At 40.2% G+C, this 9,234-nt stretch overlaps 1 protein-coding gene across 2 annotated transcripts in view; it reads right to left on the reverse strand.

Annotated features, from left to right (window-relative positions):
* Positions 1-9,234, reverse strand: part of tfg (trafficking from ER to golgi regulator) — a 119,386-nt gene that overhangs the window by 109,288 nt on the left and 864 nt on the right. The gene's annotated exons all lie outside the window — the stretch shown is intronic.

Raw genomic sequence — 9,234 nt, forward strand, 5'->3', positions numbered from 1 at the left:
GTGGGGTAGGTATAGGACAGATGTTAGGGGTAGGTTCTTTACTCAGCGAGTCGTGAGTTCATGGAATGCCCTGCCAGTAGCAGTGGTGGACTCTCCCTCATTATGGGCATTTAAGCGGGCATTGGATAGGCATATGGAGGATAGTGGGCTAATGTTAGGTTAGGTGGGCTTGGATCGGCGCAACATCAAGGGCCGAAGGGCCTGTACTGCGTTGTATTCTTCTATGTTCTATCCCGTTGTAATCTGAAATAACCTTCGCTGTCCACTACACCTGCAATTTTGGTGTCATCTGCAAACCTACTAACTAGTCAGAGGTCAACAACTTTTAAACAAGGTTGGCTCAACTTGCTCATACGGCCCAACATTCACAATTTAAACTAGTCCCATTTGTCAGTGTTTGGTCCATATCCCTCCATATCTATCTATCCCATCCACGTACCTGTGTGAATGTTTCTTGAATGACAAAATTGTACTCGCTTCCACCACTACCTCTGGCAGCCTGTTCCACACACTCACCATTGCACTCATCCACTTTGTTGGACAATCCTTCAAAAAACTCAAACAAATTCGTGAGACATGACTTGCCACACACAAAGCCATGCTGACTATCCTAAATGAGTCCTTGCCTCTCCAAATGCCTATAGATTCTGTCTCTCAAAATCCCTTTTAACAATTCACCCACCATGCACGTTACGCTCCCAGGCACTCCTCTCCAGCCTTTCTTAAATAATGGCACAACATTAGCCACCCTCTAGTCTGTGGGCACTTCACCTGTGGCTGTTAATGATACAAATCTAAACAGAAATCCCTAAATCCATGTTTATATGCATTCTTTAAACTTACAGTCCAGGATTTTAATCAGATAACTATCAAAAAATCAGAAAATTAAGCAATTGATCTGAGTACTGCTTCAATAACAGTCAAGATGGTGGTAGGAGATAGTATAGTGGATTAACGCTGTTCTCTGCAGGAAAGAGCTCAAGTCCAGGCAGCTCTATTATCTGTCACTTGCCAGAGGTCAGTACGTCTGCTCTAGGCGGAAGAGGAATTTGCGGTGAGGAGGAGAGGATCCAATGGTTATGGTCCATATCAGTATGAATGGTAAAGCAAAATCCTTTCCCAGTTCTACCAGAGGGAAGCTAGGAGTTAAATTAAATAGCAGAACTTCTAAGGTAACAATATCTGAGTTAGTACATGAACCATCTGAGAACTGGCATAGGATGAATGAGATCAGAGAAATAAATGTGTGGTTCCAAGTCTGATGTAAGAGAAGTGGGTTTCAGTTTGTGAGGCATGGGCTCCAGTTCTGAGGAAAATGGGATCTGAACTGATGGGGCAATCTACACGTGAACTGTGCTAGGACTGATGTCTCTGTAAACCACATACATAGGGTAAGTAGAGAAGAACATAGGAACTGGAGTAGTCCATTCAGCCTCGAGTATGTTCTAATATTCAATGAGGTCATGACTGATCTGTGGCCAAACCCCATATACTGTTATCCAAGGTCACAACATCTTTGCTTAACAAAAGAATATGTATCTCAGATTTAAAATTAACTAATCTAGCATCCACTGCCATTTGTGTATGGGAATTCCAAACATCTAATAGCCTTTTTGTGTAGAAGTGCTTCCTAACATTTCTACTGAACAGTCTCACTGGCCCTAAGTGTCAGACTATGCCACCTAGTTCTAAAATCCTCAAACAGTGGAAATAGTTTACCTACCCTGGCTTTTCCTGTTAATATCTTGAAGACTTCAATAAGATCAACTCTTAACCTTGAAAATGCTAGAGAAAATCAACATAATTTCTATCATCTTTCCTCATAAATTAACCCTGAAGTCCAGGTCTCATTCCTATAAACCTATGCTGTTCTGCCTCCAAGGCCAATACGTCCTTCCTAAGGTATGGTGCCCAGAGGGATTTAAACAAAACACGAAGGAGACAAGGGATCAAACTCGATAAATGCAACACATCAAGAGATAGAGTGGAAGCAGGAGAAGATAATACTAAAATGGAAAGTGAAAGCTTGCTGAAATTATAACTAGGGAAGTATTGTGGTGCAAATGGATAGAGCTGCAGGTTTAAAAGTCTCCAGGTCCTGACAGATCTCATCTTAAAAGAAATAGTTAATGAGGTATTAGATACTCCAGTGTTAATTTTCAAAAATTTAATATACCAGAAACGTTCCATCCAACTTAAAAGTAGCAAATATATCTCAAGAAGGGAAGACGACAGTAACTGTGGAATTATTGACCTGTTATTTTGACATCTGCTGTGGAGAAGATTTTAGAACCAATCATTTAGGAAGTTAGCAACTGGAAAAAAACTCAAGATGAAGGGAATGAAAACACAATGTCTAAATTTGCAGATGAGATAAAGATGATGGGAAAGTATGTTGTGAAGATGAAATAATGAGGATGCTGGAAGATACAAAGTGGTTGAATGAATGGGCAAAACTCTGGCACATGTGGGAAAATGTGAAGTTATTCACTTTGTCAGGAAGAATAAAAAAGGTAGAGTATTATTCAAGTGCAGAATTGCAGACAAACTCCAAAAGGATGCTAGGTATTCTTGTGGATCTGTCTCAATGAGTATAAGGAGGGATTAAGGATAATGGAATGCTATCCTTTATCACAAGAGGAAATTAACATAAAAGAAAGATGCAACTGCTTCAGCTATAAACAGCTGTGGTGACAGCACATCTTGAATATCTTATGTGGTCTTAATCCCCTTATTTAAGAAAATATGTGAACTTGTTCAAAGCAGTTCAGAGAAGATTTGCGACTGAAGGGAGATGAAGCTTTGGAAGAATATAGGGAATGTAGGACCAATCTGAATAAAGGAATTAAGACGGCTAAAAGGGGTCATGAGATATCCTTAGTGAAAAAGGTTAAGGAAACCCCCAAAGCCTTTTATTCTTATATAAGGAGCAAAAGGATAACTAGGGAAAGGGTTGGCCCACTCAAGGACAAAGGAGGAAAGATATGTGCGGAGTCAGAGAAAATGGGGGAGATTCTTAATGAATACTTTGCATCAGTATTCACTGAGGAGAGGGACATGGTGGATGTTGAGGTTAGGGATAGATCTGTGATTACTCGGAGTCAAGTCAGCTTAAGGAGAGAGGAAGTGTTGGGTATTCTAAAAGGCATTAAGGTAGACAAGTCCCCAGGTCTGGATGGGATATATCCCAGGTAACTGAGGGAAGTGAGGGGGGAAATAGCTGGACTTTAACAGATTTTTGCAGCATCCTTGAACACAGGGGAGGTCCCAGAGGACTGGAGAACTGCTAATGTTGCCCCTTGTTTAAGGAGGGTAGCAGGAATAATCCAAATAATTACAAACCTGTGAGCCTGTCATCAGTGGTAAGGAAGCTGCTGGAGAAGATAATGAGGGTTACTATATATGGCCCTCAGGCTTGGAGGGCCAAAGGGCCTGTTCCTGGGCTGTAAATATACCAACTGAGAAAAAATGGGCCCATCAGTGATAGGCATCATGGTTCTGTGCAGGAAGGTCATGTCTTAGAAACCCAATAGAATTTTTTTGAAGAGGTGACAAAGTTGATTAATGAGGGAAGGGACGTAGATGTCATATACATGGACTTCAGTAAGCAGTTTGATAAGGTTTCCCACGGTAGGCTGGTGGAGAAGGTGAAGTCGCATGGGGTCTAGGGTGATCAAGCTGATGGATAGAGAACTGGCTGGGCAACAGGAGACAGAGTAGTAGTGGAAGGGAACTTCACAAAATGGAAACCTGTGACCAGTACTGTCCCACAGGGATCCATGCTAGGACCACTGTTTTAAATGATTTGGAGGAAGGTGTAGGTTACCTGAGTAGCAAGTTTTCAAATGACACCAAGATTGATGGAGTAGCAGATAGTAAAGGGGACTGTCAGAGAATACAGCAGAATATAGATAGATTGGAAAGTTGGACAGAGAAATGGCAGATTAAGTTCAATCTGGGCAAATGCAAAGTGATGCATTTTGGAAGATCCAATTCAAGAGCGAACTATACAGTAAATGGAAAAATCTTGGAGAAAACTGACATACAGAGAGATCTGGGTGTTCAGGTCCATTGTTCCCTGTAGGTAGCAATGCAGGTCAAGAAGGCTTTCCTTCATCGGACAGGGTATTGAATACAAGAGTTGGCAGGTCATGTTACAGTTGTCTATGACTTGGTTCAGTCACATTTGGAACACTGCCTACAGTTCTGGTCACCACATTATCAAAAAGATGTGGATGATTTGGAGAGAGTGCAGAGGAGGTTCACTAGGATGGTATGGAGGATGTTAGCTCTGAGGAGAGATTGAGTAGATTAGGATTATTTTCACTGAAAAAACGGAGGTTACGGGGGGGACCTGATTGAGGCCTACAAAATCATGAGTGGTAGACTGGGTGGATATCAAGAAACTGTTTCCCAGAGTTGAGGACTCAATTACTAGGGGTCACAAGTTCAAAGAGAGGGGACATGCTTAGGGAGATACGTGTGGAAAGTTCTTTTTGCAGAGGATGGCGGGTGCCTGGAACATGAAGCCAGCAGAGGCAGTATGAATGGGAACGATAGCATCATTTAAGATGTATCTAGACAGATACATGAATGGGCAGGGAGCAAAGGGAATACAGATCCTATGAAAACAGGCAGCAGGCTTAGATAGAGGATCTGGATCGGAGGGTTTGGAGGGCCGAAGGGCCTGCTCCTGTGCCGTAATTTTATTTGTCCCTTATTGCCTAAAATGAGGGGATTGAGCGATCAGGAAAGATTGGATAGTTTTGACTTCTACTTAGCGTGAGGGATCATTTGAATGAAGTATATAAAATCCTGAATGGTCTTAACAAGGTGAATTTGGAAAAGTTATGCACTCTTCTAGGCGAGTGTTGTAAAATTGGGAAACGCCCTTTTAAGATAATAATGAAGGCAATTTTTATTCTCAAAGGGTTGCTCAGCTTTTGAACTCTCCACCTCAGAAGGCACTGGATGCATGGTCACTGAATATTTTTAAAGGAGGTGGTAGTCAGGATTCTTATTAGGCAAGGAAATAACAAGGTTAATGGGAACGTGGAACGCAGAAAACAAACAGGTCAGTCATGATATTATCAAACAGCAGAGCATGCTTGAAGGACACAAATGGTCTACATGCGCTCCTAATTCATACCTTCATATGTAATGCACTGAAATGTCAGTCTTGATATCGGTGTTCAATCCCTGGAGTGGGCATTAGACCTCTGACTCAGATGAGAATACTACCAACTGAGCCACGCCTGAAGTAGCGATCCTCCAGTTATTAAATGTCGTGTATATTCAGAGGAAATTCCAAGCACCGCATAAAATGTAAGTTTGGTACTTCTCAAATAAATTACCTTTCAAAAAACATATGAAAAATTACATCTGCTGAATGTATGGACCAACAACCTTGTAATCCCCTGAAACAAGATGAAGACTAGAAATCCTGACTTTCATCATGGCAACTCAACATGTTCACCCTATTTACTTCGGATTTCAACTTCAACCTCAATTTTCAGTCTGGAGATATATACACTATTAACATTTCAGTGGCTGATGTCATAGCGACACGTTAGTTTTGAAGTTTGGCTGGAGTGGGTGAAGGATGTGCATGGAGGGAGGAGATTAAAGTAAGGCTAGAGTGTTTAAACTTTGGCTCTGAATACTGAAAAGCCAACACTTTGAAATACAGAAAACTCACACCAATTTGTGACCATTTGCTTGACTGCACTGAAAGGACTAAAATGGCAAAGGTACTAAACCGTATTTTGTCTCTTGTTTTCACAGTGGAAGATAATAATTTCTTCACAAAAACTGAGTCAGAATCTGGCAGATGGAGTTTGATGTGGATGAATGCAAGGGTGCCCATTTTGGCCAGTAAAATAAAAGGGCAAATTATTATTTGAATGGGAAGTAGATACAAAGTGCATCAGTGCAGAGGGATCTAGCTGTCTTTGTGCATGAATTGCACAAAGCGGGTATGCCGATGTAGCGATTAATAACAAAGGCAAATGGAAAGTGGTTACAATTACATAAGATGAGATCACACCTGGAATACTGTGTCCAGTTTTGGTCTCCTTAACTTAAGGATGGATGTGGTGGCACTGGAGGCAGTTCAGAGGAGGTTTACCAGATTGATTCCAGGGTTGAAAGGGCCGTCATATGAGGAATAGTTAAATAGCTTGGGCTTGTACTTGCTGAAGTTCAGAAGAGAGAGGGGAGTATCTGATTGAGGTAAACAATGCTAAAGGGGATTGACAAGATGAACGTTGAATAGATGTTCCCCCTGTGGGATAGTCTCGAACAAGAGGGCATAGATATAGAGTGAGAGGAGGTAAATTAAAAACTGAGATGAGCAGGAACAGTTTCTATGAATCTGTGGAACTCTGCTCCAGACTGCAGTGCAGGCAGAATCAATCAACAGATTCAATATAGAAATAGACATATTTTGATGCAAAACAAGATAAAGGATTATGGGTAGCAGGCAGCAAAGTGGAGTTGAGATCAGGATAAGATCAGCCATGATCATGTTAAATAGTGAGCATGCTTGACAGGCTGAATTGCCTCCTCCCTCTCGTAATTCCTATGTTCCAATGTTCCTATGACTCATCTTGCCTCACTGAGGATTAAATCCAATATCGCCATCTGTATCAATAACTTGGCATATATGCAAAAGTAATATAAATAGGTATTTAACAGTATAAATGGACTCCACTGTGCATGAAATACAGCCTAAAAGCTTGGGTACGACAATGAAATATTTCTGGATGGAAGAATTTTTGATATACACTGCATATACTCATCTCAGTTTTGTACAGAAAGGTACAGATTAAACGTGATGGTCAGTTCTTGACAACATATGTGTCATACATAAATATTCATTTATCATCTGCGTCTGCACTCTATTATGATTGTACGCTATGCTCATCTGTACTAAAACATTATATTCTAACTTCAACAACACAATTCCAAAAATAACTCAAAGTCAAGGCAATATAATCAGTTGTTGTCTGATGAACTGCTGGGCTCTGAGGCAATTATTTCTTTTTAACTATTTCAATATTGTGACCTAGATAGTACTTTTGTAATATTTCCAGAGAAAAGCTTCCTTTATTCATGCTAAATTTTTTTGTCTACAACTTTAGCAAGATGTTAAGTATTAATAAGTATTAACACAGATTGGGAATATCTAACAACATCACTATCAATAATTCTAGGTACAAATGGACTATTGTTAAACCAGGAATCAAGTAATAAAATGGTGTGTACAAATGAACAATAGAGGATAGTGTATAAAACAAAATGAGAAACATGCCCCAAAATGCTGAAAAATATTCCAGTATTAAATTCTGAGTTTTTGGGAACACGTTCTCACCTCTCATTCACCATGACATCTGTACACTCATTCCCAAAGAAAATAAATCTGTACGTATAGTATGCTCAAATATACAATTACTACTATACTACTGAAGCTCTGAGTCATGTACAGCTTTTGCAAAGAGTTAAAGTGAAAGTTAGAATTGATAATTCTGGAATACTTAGTATTCTGCTCAATAGCAAACAATAAAAACATTGGACTCAAAGAACCGGGCTCACGTCAACCCAAATGCACTTCAAAGGGATGCATGTGGCATGAACATAGGACAACTGACCCAAATTCAAACTGATTTGACTCATCATGCTCCTTCAATTCACCTTATCCTCCATTATCAAAGCTTCACCAAATGTCCAAAATTGTCCATCTTTTAGATTAGATTAGATTAAATTATCGTTTGAGCTTGTTTTTAATCGGACCTATCTCTTCCAGAAGCAGTATAACCAAGGAAGTGAAATGCAATTTTATGACAATCTATGCATAAAATGTTATACTTGCATAACCATTTTAAGTTAATAGTTTAAACAGCCTGGATGTAAGCTTGCCCACTGCGCTGGAAGGTTCGTTTTCAGATGTTTCGTCACCAGACTAGGTAATAGTGAGCCTCTGGATAAAGCCCGGTTTCTATTTTTATGTTTGTGTTTCCTTGGGTTGATGATGTCATTTCACGTGGTGACATCATTTCCTATGGTGATGTCATCTCCTGTTCTTTTGTGTTTGTTGATAGAGTTCCAGTTGGAATGCCATGTTCCTCATCCAAACAAGCAAAACACATCCAGAAGCCCTAGCCACTCTACTCTACATCAAAGACATCTCGGTACCGACTGCTAGACTACTCAGACCTCTTGGTATCATGGTAGTCCACAAACCCACCAACACACTAATACAGTAGCTAATGTACTTGAAAGATCCTATATAGACAACAAGCAAAACTAATGTCATTTACAAAATTCCTTGCAAGAACTGTAACAAACACTACATTGGACAAACAGGCAGAAAACTAACTGCCAGGATACATGAATATCAACTAGCCACAAAAAGACATGACCCACTCTCACTAGTATCCTTACAAATGGATGAGGAAGGACACCACCAACTGGGAAACACATCCATCCTTGGACAAGCCAAACAGAGACATGCATGAGAATTCCTAGAAGCATGGCATTCCAACCAGAACTCTATCCACACACACATTGACTTAAATCCCATTTACCACCCTCTGAGAAAAAGAACAGGAATTGACATCATAATGAAAAATGACATTGCCACAGGAACTGACATCACCAACCCAAGAAAACCCAAACACATAAATAGAAAGCAGGCTACACCACCAGTGCTTTATCCAGAGGCTCACTGAAGATATTACTGAGCATGGTGACAAAACATCTGAAAACTCAGCGAGCAAATCTACATCCAGAACCTCAAACTGTGCTACAAATCTTTTCAAAACTCGCTAAGTTCAAAGAGCTTGCTGATAGAAAATCATCTCATCAGGTAGAAGTTGCTGTTACTGGAGAATCATTATTTGACTGAAAAAAATACTTGTTTCCTCAATTACAGATACATTTATTTTATTTAACGTTTTTGTTAGTTACTCAAACCTTCCCACTTAGCAGCAAGCTCCCTGTTTTCCACACAACCATTATCTATCACTTTTATACCAAACTCATCCCAAAAATCATTCCTCCTTAAATCACATCAAACGTCCCAAAATCATTACTGTGATAAACCCCACTAAGTTCAGCACAAACCCTTCCACTAAGTACCAGTTCAAAAGCTTACACAGACCCATCCGTCACATCTGCGAAACTGTCTCGGAACCCGCTCCATCCAATAGTCACAACAAAAGCCCCCTCCCTCAT

The sequence above is a fragment of the Chiloscyllium plagiosum genome, chromosome 12 (genome assembly GCF_004010195.1).
Source record: "Chiloscyllium plagiosum isolate BGI_BamShark_2017 chromosome 12, ASM401019v2, whole genome shotgun sequence".
Lineage (NCBI taxonomy): Eukaryota > Metazoa > Chordata > Chondrichthyes > Orectolobiformes > Hemiscylliidae > Chiloscyllium > Chiloscyllium plagiosum.